Below are 20,801 nucleotides of genomic sequence, written 5' to 3'. Positions count from 1 at the left end.
AAACACCAACTTCACTTTTCTCTTTGTGAAGTGAGAATTCTTCATCAGAAGTGATAAAAAAAATTTAGTCCGATCTCCTATTATCAACAGAATGATTTATGTAATAATGTTTATTATCGTAAGAGGTAATCGACTTTTGGCTAATTTTCATTTTTACAAGCGTCAAATGAATATGGCACTCCTTTTCCAGATATCCAAAATTCTAGTTTATTATCTTTGATTTGGCTTTTCCAAATCATATCTACCTTGGCTTCTCTTATTCTACGTCGTAAATTCCATTTGATGCAAATGACATAATTTCAAGAATTTACGTAATACTTTGTACTTACATATAATAAATGTTATACAATAATACTACATATATATACGTCTATAATATGGCCTATTTTGTAACAGCATTTTGTTGGCCTAAAAATATCTGTCTATCTACGTCCAATAGTGGTCAAATAATAACAGTAGTCAGCTTTTTTTTTGTGTGTTATATCCCACAGGACTAATTTTTTGGAATACGAACATTATGTTTTCTGCATTTAGTTTGTAATGTACGTTTAAACAAAAAGGATTTTTTTTTGTATTATTAAATCAATATATTTATACTTTAACTTGATTTTCATAGATTCCGTACATAAAATTTTTTTATTTTTTTTTCAAAATTTACTGTGGTCCAATGCAATTTAAATTAAATTGCCGAACCATCAACCCAAGCAAAGTTCGAAGCTTTCGATTTTAATGAGTAGTTGTTTTTATCGATTCGTGAGTACTTATTCTGGTTTTAATTATTATACTAAATGCCCAGATTCGGTTAATTTTGATCGTGCACTAGAAAATGAGAAACTTATCTCTTATGAAGATAAAAAGAATTCTTTTGAATTTTTCAATAATTTTTTTTGTAATTTTCTCAACTTCTAGTCAACAATATTTTTGTCTTCCATTTAGGTAAAAATCATTTTTGGAGTAATTTTATCTCACAAAATACAAAAACAGGATCTATTTGACGATTGGATGTATATATTTTGAGATGTCAACCAAAATTTTATTCGAATTTAGCTTTACCCAAGCAATTTAACTTGAAAAACTGAACTAAATGAACTAAATTTTCGTGTGAACGCATTATTAAGAATGGTAAGAACCTAAAGACATGAAATATTTCTAGAAGCGAATCGAACTATTCACCCTATTCACCCTAATGATTGGCTGAGCTATTTCGAAAGTAGTTCGTATACAAAAAGCGCCTCTTTGTCAGATACAACTTGTTGCCGACTAGAAATTTTCAAGCGCTACTAATTTTGATTCCATTGGGAGCCAATTGAGTCCCAAATGGCTCCGGTAAGTCATTGGATTATCCCAATAGGTTACAATCCGGTTTCCATCCAAGTCCCAACTAGGCAAACCTAATTTTGAATGATTTATTTTTATCTTGGATATTTCCAAAAGGTTTTCATTCAGGTCACAACTAGGATTACCTAACAATAACCAATTGAGTTCCAATGTGTAGTTTCTAGTTGGGTTGTTTTCAAGACTGCATTATTAAACATATATATTTTCTTTTACAGTTTCAAAGGCTGTTTCATTTTAATATAAAATTTGTTTATACCAACTTAGAAATAGAAAAAACAGAATTTTTTTTTTGTTTCAAGCAAAATAAATACATTTATACTGAAATATAGTTGAAACAAAAAAAAATGCTATCTAAAAAAACAGAATACGATACGGAAGCAATTACTCTTTTAAGAACAATATTGTTTGTTCTGTTACAGAAAAAGGTATTTAAAAAAGACACGTAAAAGTTTTTCTGGATGGTGTTATATGGAGAGAAAAAAACAACAACATTGTTATAAAACTGAACTTAAACATACTTTTAGCTATGTACAAGATGTAACGGAAATTGAAGTGAACCTTGTAGCTGTTCTTATGAGGACGAAAAATCTGATAAGAGTTACATGACCTTTAAATTACGCTTTCATTTTAAGTAGATTGGACATTAGGGATGGTCATTAACCAACCTATATTGCCTTGTGCGTTCATAGAGAACGCAGTACGTAAATCTTAAATAATTTTAAATGAATAGAAAATTGCAATTTTTTTTTAAAATATAGTACAGTTAAGTATGTACGAGAGCCAGGGCGACTTTGGATAAGATGCTTGATTTTTTTTAACACGAGGTTGGACTAAGTATAAATCAATTCTGAAAATCTTAGGGTGGGTTGCCCGACTATTTAAATCAATAAATGACTTCAAAAGTAAGCATATTTAATATTGGTCTTATGGGAAAACGATACAAGAATGATGTGTTTTCATAGATTTGTTCAAAACTAGTCGGTGGAAAATAAAAAAATAACTATTCAAATTAAAGTTAACACCTTAATAAATTATTGAAAACAAAAAAAAACCGTTGTGCCCGACTAATTAAGGATGTATGAGCACGGTAGTGGGACACAAATTTAAAAAATATATATTTTCAATTTTGATGGTGAATTATGTTATAATTTGACAATATAAGACGAAAAGTAAGAATAAAATTTTTTGATATTTGGAGTAATTTTCAAAATAACGAAAATTGAAAATTTTGTTTAATTTTATTCAACTATCGATATTTTGAAAACCAAGGCAGATATCGAAAAATTGTAGTGTTATTTTTCGTCTACATTCATGCAGCTATAACAAAATTCATCATCAAAGTTGAAGGAACAAGTAAATTCAGCCTAACTTGACCTAATCATAAAATGGCATGGGGCCTCATCGTAGAGAATATGTAGTCAAAAATTTTTTTGAAATGCTTTTTTTGGCTTAACATTGTCATCTAGACGGTATTTTTGGTCGCTGAATACGATTCCAATATCAGATTACACGGATTCTGTCACGTATTCCGAAAATTGTACCATTTTTTGATCGAAAATTCCACTTTTTCATAAAAAAACGGCAAACTAAGTATTTATCGTTCAAACTGTGCTCTTCGAAGTATTTTTGGTCACTAACTATTAATCCGATGTCAAATAACCACGGATTATGTCACGTATTTCGAAAATCGTGCCAATGTTGTGAATAATTTTCAATAACATCGTTCCATTTCCTACTTTTATAAATTAAATCTCGTATACTCAATGTCACAAAAAATGCTCGTTTTAAAACATTCTAAGTGTTACTATTATAACATAACATATGATGCGTACGCTTAGAATGGTTTTAACTGTGGCACTTTTTCTGACAGTGAGTGTACATTACGTTAAACATATTTTTTTAAATAGTCTGGTAAAAGGTTTAATAAATATGTTATTTTGATAAATAAAATTCCAAAAGTTTCGTTCACCAAGACGAACAGAATCAGAGAACGATTATTTATTATTTTTAATTTCTGTTAAAAAAAAAATTAGAGTGTACTCCATAATTGCGGGTTACTGTTCGGTCAACCTTAAAAACATATTCGAGTGGAAAACAATAAAAACAAGTAAAAACAAAAAATTGACTGAGTTAATTGATGAAATACCATGTCTAAGCAGTGTTAATTACTCTATCACATTACACATACATACATGTCACACATACATAACTGATATTCCTATATAATACATATAATAGAATGTACGCCTAATTTGCGCCCTCACGGATAAACAGTGATGCTTACGAAAAAATGTTTCAAACAAAAGGGTTATTTTTAATCAGGAATATTTTATTTACATTTAAACTTTTGTTCTATCTCTAACGGTTTACAAGATGGGTCCTACGGACCGAAGACCCAATTGACCTATGTTGCTCATTTACGAACTTGATTCACTTTTTACGTTCTGAGAACGTGGTATAAATTTCAGCTTATTTCGTTTTTGAGTTATCGTGTTGACAGGCGGACGGGCGGATGGACGGAAAACGAAAAATCGAATAATTAGGTGATTTTATGAACACTTATTTATACCAAAATTTATGCATGATAAAAAATTTGATTTAATTCTATTCGAGTCCGGTATTTCTTGTGGCCAATCCAAATATTAGGTTTATTTATTATAATATTCTTTTTGCTTTTCAGATCTATCCGATTCAGAGCAAAGAAAATTCAGCACATTAAGTTCGCTATCATGCAGCATATTAAGTAGACTTAAACTTACATAGGTTTTTCTAATACACCCGGTATAAATATAGAGGAACAAGATAAAAGACTTCTATTTCTGTGACGCATTTCCGTTTTTTATATAAATACATATATATATATATATTTTTTTTTTTTTGTGTTAACATTTTTTTCAAATCGTAAATAAATGTGCATACAATAAAAATATCTATATCTTTTTTCATTTAAGGGAACTAGAGCTTTATTTCTCTAATAAAGTGTTTCTCGAATAATCAGAAAGACATGAAAGACAAATTTCTCGAAAGACATTGAAGGATATAACGACCCCCAAAAGTCGTTATAAGCGTTATGAATTTTTAATTTTAATTACATAATTTTTAATTAAATTTTTTAATTTTAATTTTATTTTTTAATTTTTAATTAAATTTATAATTTAATTTAATTTTGTGCATATGTACATGTTGTTCGTTATTGCTGATTTATTTTAATGTAGTTATTATAATTTAGTTATTATAACCGATATATGAGATAATGAGGTTTAAAATTAATTAGAGTCAAAATGAAAGTTTTAAGGTTCAAAATAGTATTACGATTGTGTTTTTAACTGAAAAAGTATGTACATGCAAAAAAAAGTATTTTTTTATCATACGTCAGTCGTTATAGCTGATATATCTACTTATAATTCCAATGCACAAAGTTCAGTGTCATTATAAACGAACTTTACTTCTTTTTATTTTTAATTAATTTCAAATTAACGAGAGGAAGAATAATGAAAAAGTGAAAAATATATAATTTCCAGAAATTGATCTTGATTCTTTCGAGCAACGCACCATTTTAATAAAAACACAGAAACTAAAAGTAGTGAACAAAATATGTAGTCGATAAGAAGTGAATAGAATCTTTCACCGTCTCCTTAAGAAAAAAACTTTCAAGCTAATATAAATATAAAAGTGTAGTAGGTAACAAAAAAGAGCAACATTTTTTTTTTTGAAGTTTATGTATAGTGTATTTTTTTCGTTTGTAAAAGAAAAATGCTTTTACGAAAATTATTTTTCTTTCAATGGATAATCATTTTCATGTTAAATTGAAAATATTTTTCAAAAGATTTAATTTTATTATTTTATTTTTTTGTAGTTTTCGATAAATTTTTTTCCGCTTTAATCGGAAATAAGACACTTAATACTTAAATGAACAGAGAAGTAAAACAACTGAGGAATTGGAACATCATTTTTAACTTTTAAGATTAAACGACGTAAAACTAATTTTACGTTTTTGTTGGAAATAAATGTTTGATAACCTGACATGCGCTTCCACCAATATCAAGACCTATATAATAGTGGATCTAGTTAAACAAAGAGGAAGATACTCATTAGTGACGTCATACGTGGGTATCGCGAGAAAGAACACATATAAAACTTTGTTTTTTTAAAAAGGGATGGGCAACTTTTGAATGCAATCTTTCTTCGGTTCTTAGATAATTTTAATTTCACCAAATTTTATTATGGTATCAAGTCCAGTTTTACAGTTTATGGGTAATATGGTCAATTCGATATCAGAATTATCCCCTACTACAAACAAAGATTCTTAAGTAACCTCCAGTAAAAATCTGGTTGAAAATTTGTTCATTTTTATCTCTTTGTGAAACTGCTACGATGCAAGTGCCAGATTATTGTCAAATTTAGAATAACCTTCACTCCTCTCTTTTAAATAAATTTAAATCATGAAATAAAATTGTTTTAGCTCAGTATAGTTTTTCGGTTAGAAAAGGTCTTTTCAGTTTTTTACACAATCTATCTTCGACTACCAAGTAGTCATCATTAGTATGCATTATATATAAATAGCGTATGTTACTCATTGCTAAATTGATCTAGAAATATAGCAATTTATTTCGAAAAATCTTAGAGTTCTCATTATTTATCTTTGATAATACTTATCCTAAACATATAAACCAATACTTCCTTTTCTTTTTTAATGGAGAGTATTCTTAGCTATACATTTAAAAGAAAATCGATTTAGTTTGGAGAGAGCTACAAGGAAAAAACTGCATTTGTTCAGCGTTTTTTAAATTTTGTAAATTTCACTTGTTGTATATTAGCTATACATTTAAAAGAAAATCGATTTAGTTTGGAGAGAGCTACAAGGAAAAAACTGCATTTGTTCAGCGTTTTTTAAATTTTGTAAATTTCACTTGTTGTATATATACTGCAATAGGGAATATTCATGTATTATACCATGCATATATGTAATATGCAAGGTATACTAAGTTTAGTCCCAAGTTTGTAACGCTTAAAAATATTAATGCTATGAACAAAATTTTGGTATAGGTGTTTATAAAATCACGATAACTCAAAAACGAAAAAAAGGTCAAGTTCGTAAATGAGCAACATGGGTCAATTGGGTCTTGACCTATGGGTCCGTAGGAATCATCTTGTAAACCGTTAGAGATAGAACAAAATTTTAAATGTAAAAAATCTTCCTTATAAAAAAATAAACAACTTTTGTTGAAAATATTTTTTCGTAAACATCACTGTTTATCCGTAAGGACGTAAATTAGAACGGAACAAATTAGGACGTGAATTGTATAGTATGTATTATAAGGGGATATCATTACGTATGAGTGACATGTATGTCTGTGTATTGTGATAGAGTAATCAACATAGACAGTGCATGGTATTTCAACAGTTAACTCAGTCAATTGTTTGTTTTCACTTGTTTTTTTCTTATATTTTTAATTCATTGTTTGCACCGTTATAACAAAGTTAAAAATATAAATACTATAAAAAATGATAAAATATAAAAATGCTTTAATTAAGTGTAAAAAAACATCATAATTTTGATATATTTAAGCGTAGTTTTTTTTGGCGCTTTCTGTTGATGACGTATAAGTACGTGATCTGTCAATTGGTGACAGTTCAATGTATAATTTACACTTTAAAAAAAATGAATTTACAACACAGAATTTACACACGTTATTATTAAGTTTTCTAATAAAAACCGTAGAATAATAGAAATCAATAAAATACTTGGTAATACCATCCAAAATGCAAGTAATTAATACCAAACACTATTTCAACAAATTTGACAAGCCCGTACTATGATGTCACATCCGTTTAAAAATTTGAATTTCTTGTTTTAGAAATTTTTGAATTTTTCTCACTGAATTTGTATTTTTATTAATTAATTTTAAGTAATTTAAAAGTAATTAATTACTAAAATAATGGTTTAGTTGAATTGTTCAGTCACTGAAAAAATAATTTGAACCAAATTTAAATTTCATGAATATTCCCTATTGATAATGCCTTTTTTCTTTCTTCGTTGATTGAGCTCATATTAAGGGTTTAGGAGTATTTATCATTTCAAAACGCATAAAAATCATGAATGTATATAACATTGTTTTGAAGTGGAAAATTACTTGAAAATTCAAAAAATACTCCTGCATTGAATATGAAGAATACCTACTAAAGAGGATAAGTTTGTATCATTTTTATGATGCGTAAATTATAAACACTCAAGCACTTCAGACATTTTTAATGCAATAGATACTTCAGACATTTTTAAATTCCCTAGTGAAGACATTTTTGTATTCTCTAGTGGTACGTGTTTACCACACGTACTGTTTCTGATAGATTGTCATGTAAATAGTTAAGTGTTCAATAGATGGATTATCTTATCTAGTTCTTGTGATTTGACTTCGTGTATAAGTTTTCAACTTTATATTAACACGATTTTTGTGATATTTGGACCCATACTACAAGGGGTTTCGACAAATTGAAGGAAAAAATTATTTAAGTTAGATTTAAAGATCTCTGAATCTTTTAGCCGTAGAATGTTGGAATTTTCGACAATAAAAGAAAGTACTAATTGCAAGAAAATATGATCTTAACATAGAAGCAAGTATACATTTTCTTGAACCAAGAAAATAATTACTTACCATACTTTTAGCTATCAAATACTTACTTTCTTTACTTAAGTATTGAAATCATTGACTGAAGAAATATTTACTTGTTATAAGAGCATCAAGTCAAGTAAACTCACTTACTTCAATCCAATAATTTCCACTTTGTATGATTGTTGCAACATTTATTTGAACACTTCCTCTTTCTTCCTTGTATGTAGCGATATCGAATACTTTCGATTTTCAGATTCCAACAGAAATACCCATTTTGATTATCTCTGAATCCATTTTGAGTAATTTATAAGAGTCATAAGAAAGATATTTTTTCAATAAAACTTTTTTCCTATGTAATTATGGCACAAAATTCCGCCACAAGTCCAAAATCTTTTAATATCTGTATAAAAAACATTCCTATCAAATTCGTGATTTTCGCTTGGAACCACTTTTTATAATATTTGGCAATTGTCCATCACCTCTTGAAAAAGAAACAGATTTTGTTCAATCTAAATATATTTGTAGGGTTGATCAGGGCTAGTTGTGAAATGGGGCAAGTTGGTCAATTGAAATTCCGCCGAAACTACGCATCGTACGACAATACATCAAATGAACGAAAGGGTAGTAGTGGTGTGCTTATTTCATCACAACATCATGTGATGGACTTGCAGTGAACCAGTAAAGGAGGGCGTTTTCTAAAGGAAGGAATAAGCTATCGATTGATATATGAATCAAATAAATATGATTACTCGTTAAGAAGCTACAACTCTGAAAGCAAAAACCTGCTCAACTAGCTCCGGTCTACCCTATATTTGTGTAGAAATAAATTTTGGTTTCTATAAATCGTCTAGATTTATTCTGTGTGAATAAAAACATAAACCAATTTTAATTTGTTATCCAAAAAAAAGAACAGTATCATCCATATATATCTCGAAAAAATTTTAGTCGAAAAAAACTTTTGTAATAAATTTATTTAAAAACTAAATCTGCATAACCATAAAATAGACACCAAAGTTGGACTGCATATAATTTGTCGGGCACTTTCCGATCACGGTCGCAGGCGAGACATTATAATGTATGAAATAAAACTAAAAATAAACTTTGGTAAATATATAAACATTTGTTTGGATTTGAAAATTTTACTGACATTAAAACCGACGAACTACTGCAAACACAATAAATAAACAAACTTTTAATAAACAAAACTCTATTTTATATCGATAAATAAATGTACCTAAATACGGAAAGTTCCTCAAATATTTAAGGGAGAGTCTTACCTTTGTTCATTCAACATTATTTAATAATTTGGTTGTTTAAAAATTTTTTTAATCAGATTTTCATAGAATATATGTGACTGAATGTTCCTTGGGATCATATAAAAACGTTACAAAAGGATTCATTAAAATAGAAACTTTAAATTATCCAAACACTGAACTACGAAATTTCCCTTAATAATTAATTTTTTCCTTTATTCTACGGGTATTTAAGAATCAGGTTGTTTGATTGAAAAAAAAAACTGTTTCAAAAATTACACATGTTAATTTTCACTATGCTAATACACGAAAAACATAAAAATCTTCCATGATATTATCATACAAAAAATAAATTTCAATATTGCAAAGAATAAATAATTGTCATTTTGAAAATGTCTCAATTTTGATGAGTTATAGTTAGGGAGAATAGTTTTCGGAAATTAACAACCAAGATTGTGCCTTGTCATCATATATATCGCATTTGAGCCTCTGAGCCTCTACAAAATCGAGAAAAACATTTTATCCAATAGTTGGGTAAATCTACCGGATTATAATAATCAATTTTGGGAGAAGGCTAATTTTTTAAAATAGGTTTCTTCGTTGTAAAAAGCAGAGAAAAGGAGTTTTCCGATTGCGGAACGATCCGCAAGACCTTCTGTACACGGTTTTGGGACAATTTATCTCTACATTGTTTTCTTTGGTGACGTTTTCTTGAATAACCAATAATATGATCAATAGAAGCAAAAGAATATTTAGTTATGAATTTTCGCATCGACCTTGCATGCTATCGAACCCTTAATGCAGCAAAATAACATCAAAATCTCAAGAAAGCCGCAGAAGCTAAACTAAACTAAACTTTTGAGAAAAACTAAAACATTATTCTGAAATATTCAACAGCTAATATAGTTCAGGCAAATCATAAGATTTTAACTTTTTTTTTAAATTACAGGTTTTTATATACTTTGCCAACGTTTTTTTTTTTCAAAATCTGATTATGAGCCGAAGCATTACAATACCAAAATGCAAAAACTCGAAAAAATCTCAAGGTTGTCTCAATCCGATCACTATACTAGCAGAGATATTCAAGAAAACCAAGGAAATGTAGAGATAAATGGCCCCAAAATCACGTGCAGAAGGTCGTGCGAATCGTTCCGGAACCGGAAAACTCATTTCCTATGGCTTTTACAGCGAAAGAAATTTATTTAAAAAAATAGCCTTCTTCTGAAGTTGACTATCAAAATCCGGTAGATTTACCCCATTAGAACTAAAACCATAGCGAACCCATAAGAAATCAAGTTTTTTAAATCCAGGAAATGTCTTTCACTAATTTACAAATTTACGTGAACAAGGTTGTTTATGTTTCGTAATTTTTCATCAAATATTTTCATTAAACAGAGATAGTAACATAAAATTTACCTGTGTAAAAAAAGAATAAAAAATCTATAGTCTACAGTTCTACACTATACATTTACTATACATATACTTTTTTATTGCATACACTCTTCCGGTTTCTCAGTCAGTCTATGCATGTTTTTCTATTGAGACTTCGAAGAAGTTTTATTTTATTTTATTTTATTTTTTTGTATGAAAAAGAAAAAGAAAACATGCAAGTTTTGCAGATCTTGAAAAACTATAAGACATGAATAAATACCAACCACATAGAAACGTCTTAGAATGTCAGTTGATTGATTTATAGGGAAGTAAACTATTCTTTAAAAAGCTTCTTCCAAACAAATGTAGTGTAAGTCTTTCTTTCTATGTATATAAGTATATCATACTTATAGAAAAGTATATTTTGTACATTTAACAATGATAAGATGTTACACGTAAAATTCGTGTATAATAGAAAATTGAAAAATTGACTTGGAAAAAGTAATTTGCCATGCGACAACCGGTGTCTTTAAATAAAACTACGAAAATATTACTTGAATACAGAAGTTGCAGTATTGTTTTTTTTGCCATAAATTCATTATAAATGAAAGAATTATTTATCTGAAGTATATTTAAGAAATTTTTCTAAAAATTATTAATTCCATTTTTTTATTAATTATTTTGTATTTTTGAATAAGTATAACGGTAGTGGCATATTAACCTCCGTTGAGGCTGCGTGCCAATCTATGGGAATTTGTGTTATAATATAGTGAAAGCCAGCTGAGAAACAAACCGTTTATCATTTTCATGTTAAATTCATTTCTCCGTATCTTTCTTCCGTGCTATAGTTTAAAAAAATCATTTTCAATTGTAAAATTACATGAAAAAATTTGTTTTTTTATTTTTATTAATCTTTCGGAAATAGTAAAAAAAAAACACATACAACTTTTATATTAGACTTCAGCAGGCGTTGAATAAATAGGTGGATATTTATAAACCATAACAACTTACAACAATACTGTTCAATCAACTGTCTAGTTGAAAATATTCCACTCTTTCAGCAGAGAGTGATCCAAGGCGTTATTCTTTAACCGTTTGGTTACTGACCCTGAGGTTGCGGGTTCGAATCCAGGCAGCGGTAATGTGAACAAATTATAATTAATGGGGGAGCAGAATTGATCACATTGTCGTCGCTTGGATAAGAATGAAGTAACCGATACCACACACATCATAAAATTGTAATTGTATACATACGGATGTAAGTAAATAAATAAAGATTAACAAATAATGATGTGGATGGCCTCTGTTATAGGCATATGTCAGAATAACGGAGGTTAAACCCAATTATTATTATTATTATTATTATTAGTCATTCCATAGATCATTTTTAAAGATTTGAGCCTTCGTGTGACTGCCATATTGATTGCTTGACGTCAGTATTGATTTTCCCAGTACCCGATGGTAATCACAGACTTTTGGCTTTTCCAGATATGAAACAGTCTATTCAGTTGAAACAAGAATGATAACAACTAACAGAGTAAATTGTGTAAATATATTATTCAAAAAAGATAAGATGTACTTGATTACGTCAATAAAAATGAAAAAAAGGATATTTTTTATCTGTGTTTCTCGACAATTTTATGCAATTTTACAGCAAGAATGGAATTCTTCATAAGTCATTAACAAAATTGCTTTTGAAATTTTAACAAATTTAAACATATTTTTTGTACGTTATTATAATCGAAAAAAAGAAATTAATTTTTCACATCCACAAATAATTATTACATTTTACTTAAGATAAGGAATGTAATTCTTTGCCACAAAACCAATTTTGAGTCATTTTTTTCGAGTTTTTAATCAAATTTTACATATATCCAAAAATTTATTTACTTATTCAAAAAATTGATTTGTTTGCAAAAAATGTATTTTATATTAACCTTGAGTTATACTTTTCATTTCTCATCAAATTCGGCTTGCTTATTCAAAAAACATGCTTTTTAACTGCCGTATTGTTTAAGAGACCGATAAAAAAATTACATGGCTGATACCCATCATTACATCATGTCAATATTTAAACGTACAACTAAATTTAAGAAAAAAAACATTTTATGAATTGTAAATTCACATCAGTAGTTTTATTCGGTGTACAACCGTACAACAGCATAACCAGACAGCAAAAAGTAAAGATAGTTTATCTAGATTTTATCGCCCACATAATGTCTACTAATGTAAATACAACTACTATTCTATTCTCTATGTATTTGGTATCAAGAAAATAAAAAACATTTGCATCACTTAACAAAAATATTGTTACACGAAAGAGAAAATCCCCGTTGAGAAATCAACGATATACTTCATTCTTTAAAAGCCAGTAGCCGGTTGATATACAGAATTTTTGAAATCATTTCCTTACATGAAGCACAGATTAGATTAGATTAAAATAAATTTAAGGCTAAGGCTTGAAAGACTATTCTATTTAACCAATTTGGTTAAATAGAATCAATCTATTATATCCCCTAAGTGTTTTTCAAAATGCTCCATATATATAGTTGCAAGAAAATGTGTTTAACATTGTTTTAACTGAGTTTTCAAGCAGTCAAATACTCATGAATTAAATATTGAGATCGTTTACTCAAGAAAAATTTACTTGGTTTAAGATCATCAGCGAAGTACTACACGCTTACTTCAACCCTGCAATTTTTTTTACTGTTCATGAGCAAGGAAGACATTATTCTGACCAATATTTCTTATAGAATCACTCAGTATGAGAAAAGCATTGTTTACCCAAATTTGCGACGTCGGAAATCCAGAAACTTATTTTATTCATGCCCAAAAATTTCTCTCAAAACCAAAATTTTGAAATCTTTCTCGAAAAACTACGTTCTTATAAAAAAAGAAAACATTCTCATACACGTTAGTTATAATAAATTAAAACGTTCAACACAATTCTTTTAGCTCAGAGAGACAATGATAAATTCATTTTAATATACACGGATTCACATGCGAAAAAAAATATACGTTTTAATATTTAAAAAAATTGAACAAAACATACCTACCATTTAAATATTTTTTTTTAACCCATTTTTATGGTAGAACCAAAGTCCGCTTTATAGTTAGAAGAAAAGACTGCTTCACAAATCACAAATGTATTTTAACAAGTGTTTATCGATCGTTTTCGAAGTGTTCTACCAATCAAGTGATCAATTTGGGTGACAAAAGCAAATTTTGAATTCAGTGATCTTTGCTCTTTGAATATGGTAGGGGCCTGATGTCGAATTTTCCATATTACCCATACAAATCTAAAACTAGACTAGATACAAAATTTGAAAGTGAAATTAAAAATAATTAAAAAACGAACAAGTTATAAGAATTCAAATATTGTTGCCCATGTTCTTTTAGCAAAACAAAGTTTTCTCAAAGTCACTAACCTATATCTTCCTCTTTGTTTAATTAGGAATTTTAAACGTTCGCATTATACATACTTCTAAGGTTTTTCAAAAACCATCTTCACTTTTCTGCCCGTGCATTGAGAGTTCTACACCTGAAGTGATCAAAAAAATTTAGTCAACATGCAAATTGAATTAAAACTTCGTACTTTGAGCATAATTCGTATTCCAGCTCTTACGATAAACTCATATATATTAAAACGTGAATGTAATTAAAATACGCTTTGTGAACAAAAAAAACTGTAGAAAAAGTAATGCGTGAATTGTTTTGTAACTTTTATTAAAAAAATTTTATCTACTATTTTAACATTTCATATAACATCGCATTTTCATCTTTTACACCTTGGGGTAGTTTTCTTGACTGTATGAATATTTTTGTTTTCTAAATGTTTTCAGATTTTAATTATTATTCAAACATAAATTTGAATTTTTTTTAAATTTTGAATCAGAGTCAAGCGTTGTATTCGATAGTAATTTCAGAACGACTGATCATTTGAGAGATAGTTGTTGAGGTTCAGCTTAATAACTTTTTAGCATACTTAAATTTTCATGAGCGTTAAAAATTTTTATTTAATGAACATTTATTGACGACAGTATTTAATTACGAATTTAAGGAAGCTCGACCGTTATAGTCCATTCAGACATGCTCTAATATTCGTACCCTATTTATGACAACAGTATACAATACTAAGACATTGTATCTATGCATAAACAATTTATACAACACAACTGCACATTTATAAATTGTTTTTTATGTTTTTATCAAGATGGGCAACAAATTCTTCATAAATAAATATTAAAACATGTTGTTTTTGAAAATGTTAAGAACCCTTTTCGAGATATGTATAAAAAAGATCTAGTTTTGTAAACGCAGTATACCTCCAGCATGTTAAGCATACCTCTTTGATTGTTAATATCTCATTCCACAGATGGTGATAAAATTTCCTTTTTTTTTTTAATTATAAGGAATACTTTTATGAATCTGATATTTCAATTTTATTAAAATTCTAAGAAAAGCCATTTTACGATTGAATTATATTACAGTTTGTTTTGTATTTTCTTCCACCCGAATGAAAATATTAAATTTTCATTTTTTAAATTATTTAAAAATAGATTTAAAAAAATTAAATGTTTAATAACAAAACAAATTTTTATTAAAAACACGTAAATTTGGAAGACATGAAAAAAGCTTCCTTCTTACGTGGTTCTGTATTAAATATAGGTACGTACAGCAAATGTTAATGATATCAAACTAAAAATATCAATCTTTTATTAGAAAAATGAAATGTTTTATACAACTATAAATCGTTTTTGACCTTTCCGAAGAATCTCATCGGCTTTCGAAAATATTTTCTGATTTTTAAAAAATGGTTATTAGAAAATATGAAAATATTATGCGTTTTGTGAGTGTTCTACCAATCTAGTTGGGTGAAAATAGATACTGTGATTCACACAAAAGTAAAATGATTGACCAGAAAAATGAAAATCTAGTTTTTACACATGTTTTCTTATTCTGAAAAAAATTTCAACTGCCTGTGATTCAAAAGCGCGAAAATGAAATACTCAAATCTGTCACTATTTATGGTCTACGAATTTTGCTACGGAATGTTTGCAGAACTTGCAAATTGATGAGAGTTAAATATTAATATTAAATTTAAATTAATAATAACTGAATAAAGTTTCTTGTATTCGTAAAATATTTAGTACACCGAGATATTTTTCCAGGAAGAACTACATGCTAGTTTTTTGTGTTTCAATTTTATATTTTATTTTTTCACAGTGTACTAGGTTTATTACAAAAAGTTACTAATTTTAAGTAGGTAGTACACCGAGCTAAAAAGAACAAAACGCTCCAATTACCTCGGATTTAAAAAACAAAACTGGGACTGAGGTCAATTATCTATAAAAAAATCATTCTAAAGAAATGTTTTTTGAAGACATCCCAACCATTCCTGTGATCTACATCAGAATCAGAATTCTGATCCATTTTTTCGAGATATGGACAGATCTAAAACCATTCGACAATAAATATTGTTCGCATTATGATCCGTTTAAATTATTCACCGTGTAATATTAAAAAGTTGTATATACTAATAATTTTATATTATTCTTATTAATACAAACTGATTATTATTAATTCTTACATTCATTTGCTTGGCATTCATCCAATATGAAAATATGTTACGTAATAAAATTTCAATCTGTTACTTCCGTTCTTTTATAAAAGAAACACATCAATAAGGAAATTAAAATTTAATTTTTTATACATTTTTTATTCTATAAATTCTACGCTCTTGTTTTTCATTTTTCTATGCAATTTGTTCTGTTACTAAAGAAAACGGATATTTATAAATAAAAATAGTATTTTATTAAATTTTGCATTTGGTATGTGGAAAAAATAAAACTATTGGGAAAATCCCTAAAGACGTCAATATGCGGAACTCGCTTAATTCTTAAATTAAACATCATTGATCTATGGGATGATTAGACCATGAAAAAAGTAGTCTATTTATTTAGACAATTCATTCATAGATTTCAACTGTAACTTTGAAAGCAGTACAGAACGATCAATTCAAACTTTCTTTAACAGAAAATCCGATGTATCTCCGAAAATAATTCGAATTTTGAAAAATCCTTTTAAGGGCATATTCGTAAGTGCCTAACCTTTATGACTATGCAATCGATTTTTTTCAACTTTCAACTGTCTTAAGATGCTACTGGTTTCTGGAAGAAATGAATACACTTCTTCTTTACTAGAAAATAGAAAAAAATAATCAAAACTCGATAAAATTGCGATTTTCCTATCTTTAAACTTTTTTATAAATTTTAACCTAATATTTTTATAAATTTTGAGCTTACAGAAAGATGCTTTTGTGTAAAGTTTATTCTCTATAAGTTTATGCGGTAATATTAACTGAAAATTTTTTTCTGATGGGTGGACATTTCGCTCGCAAATTTTTAAGAGACATAAAATAACGGATTGAAATCGAACAAGGTTTTGCATATCAGAATGGCAACAGGTTTTTATGGGAGGCTCACAAGAAAGCATTATTACGACAAATTTTTTTGAATAATGTGCCGGACATTTTTTATTCTATTTATTTATAAGAAGCCATTTTATATGATTTATTATCAATAAAAATAAAAGAAGTCTGTGTACTTATAATAAGTCGTAACTATTTATAAAACAAACAAATCACTTTTTTATGATTTTATTAAGCGATACATCATGATCATGTATCTGTTGTAGTGGTTGTGTACTTGGCCGCAATTTGATTTTTATCATCATCATCATTTTATCATACCATGTATCTTAAAATTTTGTTTTGATCGACGATTTTTTATACCATGTATATGAAATATACATAGTTAAGTTTAGTCCCAAGTTTGTAACGCTTAAAAATATTAATACTATGAACAAACTTTTGGTGTAGGTGTTCATAAAATCACCTAATTAGTCCATTTCCAGTTGTCTGTCTGTCTGTCTGTCCGTCTGTCATCACTTTTACTCAAAAACGAAAAGAGATATCAAGCTGAAATTTTTATAGCGTGCTAAGGATGTTAAACGTGAGGTCAAGTTCGTAAATGAGCAACATTGGTCAATTGGGTCTTGACCGTAGGACCCATCTTGTAAACCGTTAGAGATAGAACAAATGTTTCAATGTAAAAAATGTTCCTTATAATAAATGTTTTGTTTGAAACATTTTTTTGTAAACATCACTGTTTACCTGTGAGAGCGCAAATTATGCGCAAATTGTATAGAATGTATTATATGTCTGTGTAATGTAATAGAGTAATTAACACTGTCTATACATGGTATTTGAAGAAATAACTCAGTCAATTGTTTTTTTTTTCACTTGCTTAAACCCAAGTTCACATGTAAATGCAATTCACTTCAGAATTTTATATAATTACATTTATAGTAAATTAGTTTAAAAACATTGTTAGATATTCAAGTGAAAAAAAAAAAAAAGATCACAAAAAGCAAAACTAATGGGCTCAACCGTGATTTGAGCTCAGAATCTCTCGCACCCATTGCAGAAATCATACTCCTAAACCATTGTGCTGATGAGTTAAAAATTTGTATTAAGATTCACACAAGAATTCTTTTATTTTAAATTTACACACTAATTTTTATACCATGTATATATGAAATATACATAGTATATTAAGTTTAGTCCCAAGTTTGTAACGCTTAAAAATAATGATGCTAGGAAAAAAATTTTGTCATAGGTGTTCATAAAATCACCTAATTAGTCCATTTCCGGTTGTCCGCCCGTCCGTCTGTGGACACGATAATTCAAAATCGAAAAAAGATATCAAGCTGAAATTTTTACAGTGTACTCAGGACGTAAAAAGTGAGGTCAAGTTCGTAAATGAGCATCATAGGTCAATTGGGTCTTGGGTCCGTAAGACCCATCTTGTAAACCGATAGAGATAGAACAAAAGTTTAAATGTGAAAAATGTTCCTTATCAAAAATTTAACAACTTTTGTTTGTAACATTTTTTCGTAAACATCACTGTTTACCCGTGAGGGCGCCAATTAGGCGGAAATTTTATAATATGTACTATAATTGATTATCAGTTATGTATGTGTCTCATGTTTGTATATGTAATGTGATAAAGAAATCAACACTGACTATGCATGGTATTTCAACAGTTAACTCAGTCAATTGTTTGTTTTCATTTGTTTATTCATAAATATTTAAACTATTCAATAATAAAAAAATTACTAAAATTTATTTAAACGAATAGGCAGCTCTACTTTGCGTATTCCATTCAAAATTATTAATTATTCCAAAATTACAAGTATTGGTTTTTTCGATTTTTTGTAATTTCTTTAAGGGGTACCCCTTTATACAAAATCGAAAAAATCGAGAAAATTTTTTTGTCTCTGATTTTGATAAAACTCTGTTTATAAGGTAATTTTGACCCATAATTTACAAAAATCGTATTCATATAACGATCAGGAAACTAGTTTCGGAGATATCGAGTCAAAATATGGGATAATGGGTGATATTTCAAAAACTATGCTTCCAATCATCAAATGAATACGATTTTTGAATTTTTTGGGTCAAAATTACCTTATATACTAAGTTTTATCCAAATCAGAAACCATAAATTTTTTTCGATTTTTTGGAATTTTTTTAAGGGGTACCCCTTTGCAAAAATCGAAAAAATCGAAAAAAAAATGTTGGCTCCGATTTCGATAAAACTCTGTTTATAAGGTAATTTTGACCCATAATTTACAAAAATCGTATTTATATAACGATCAGGAAACTAGTTTCGGAGATATCGAGCCAAAATATGGGATAATGGGTGATATTACAAAAACTATGCTTCCAATCATCAAATGAATACGATTTTTGAATTTTTTGGGTCAAAATTACCTTATATACTAAGTTTTATCCAAATCAGAAACCATAAATTTTTTTCGATTTTTTGGAATTTTTTTAAGGGGTACCCCTTTGCAAAAATCGAAAAAATCGAAAAAAAAATGTTGGCTCCGATTTCGATAAAACTCTGTTTATAAGGTAATTTTGACCCATAATTTACAAAAATCGTATTTATATAACGATCAGGAAACTAGTTTCGGAGATATCGAGCCAAAATATGGGATAATGGGTGATATTTCAAAAACTATGCTTCCAATCATCAAATGAATACGATTTTTGAATTTTTTGGGTCAAAATTACCTTATATACTAAGTTTTATCCAAATCAGAAACCATAAATTTTTTTCGATTTTTTGGAATTTTTTTAAGGGGTACCCCTTTGCAAAAATCGAAAAAAAAATGTTGGCTCCGATTTCGATAAAACTCTGTTTATAAGGTAATTTTGACCCATAATTTACAAAAATCGTATTTATATAACGATCAGGAAACTAGTTTCGGAGATATCGAGCCAAAATATGGGATAATGGGTGATATTACAAAAACTATGCTTCCAATCATCAAATGAATACGATTTTTGAATTTTTTGGGTCAAAATTACCTTATATACTAAGTTTTATCCAAATCAGAAACCATAAATTTTTTTCGATTTTTTGGAATTTTTTTAAGGGGTACCCCTTTGCAAAAATCGAAAAAATCGAAAAAAAAAAGTTGGCTCCGATTTCGATAAAACTCTGTTTATAAGGTAATTTTGACCCATAATTTACAAAAATCGTATTTATATAACGATCAGGAAACTAGTTTCGGAGATATCGAGCCAAAATATGGGATAATGGGTGATATTTCAAAAACTATGCTTTCAATCAACAAATGAATACGATTTTTGAATTTTTTGGGTAAAAGTTGCCTTATATACTAAGTTTCATTCAAATCAGAAACCATAAATTTTTTCGATTTTTTGTTAATGTACTTTAGTTTATGTATATGAAATATACCAAGGTATAGTTTTGTCCCAAGTTTGTAACGCTTAAAAATATTGATGCTATGAACAAAATTTAGGTATAGGTGTTCATAAAATCATTAAATTAGTCCATTTTCGGTCTGTCTGTCTGTCGTCTGTCCATCTGTCATCACGATAACTAAAAAACGAAAAAACATTACATGTGTTCTCTCCCACTCTATGCAGGCACACAACAGAAGAACTGTTGTATAGCTGAAAAGACATCGAAGCCACGATACAAGTCTTTTTTTGCAATTTCATAAAACACCTATAATATCTCTTACTTAGATGCATTGCTTAAAACATGTACTTTGTCATACTCGCGATATTTATATGCCTAGATGTAAATCGAACTAGTGGTATATGTGTGACATGTATGTATGTGTAATG

The 20,801-nt window shown here is 28.3% G+C and overlaps 1 protein-coding gene across 4 annotated transcripts in view; it reads left to right on the top strand.

Moving 5' to 3' along the window:
• Nucleotides 1-20,801, top strand: part of LOC123296429 (peroxidasin) — a 493,576-nt gene that overhangs the window by 431,533 nt on the left and 41,242 nt on the right. The gene's annotated exons all lie outside the window — the stretch shown is intronic.

Source organism: Chrysoperla carnea, chromosome 3 (genome assembly GCF_905475395.1).
Source record: "Chrysoperla carnea chromosome 3, inChrCarn1.1, whole genome shotgun sequence".
NCBI classification, from domain to species: Eukaryota; Metazoa; Arthropoda; class Insecta; order Neuroptera; family Chrysopidae; genus Chrysoperla; species Chrysoperla carnea.
This window is presented reverse-complemented; position numbering and strand designations above follow the sequence as displayed.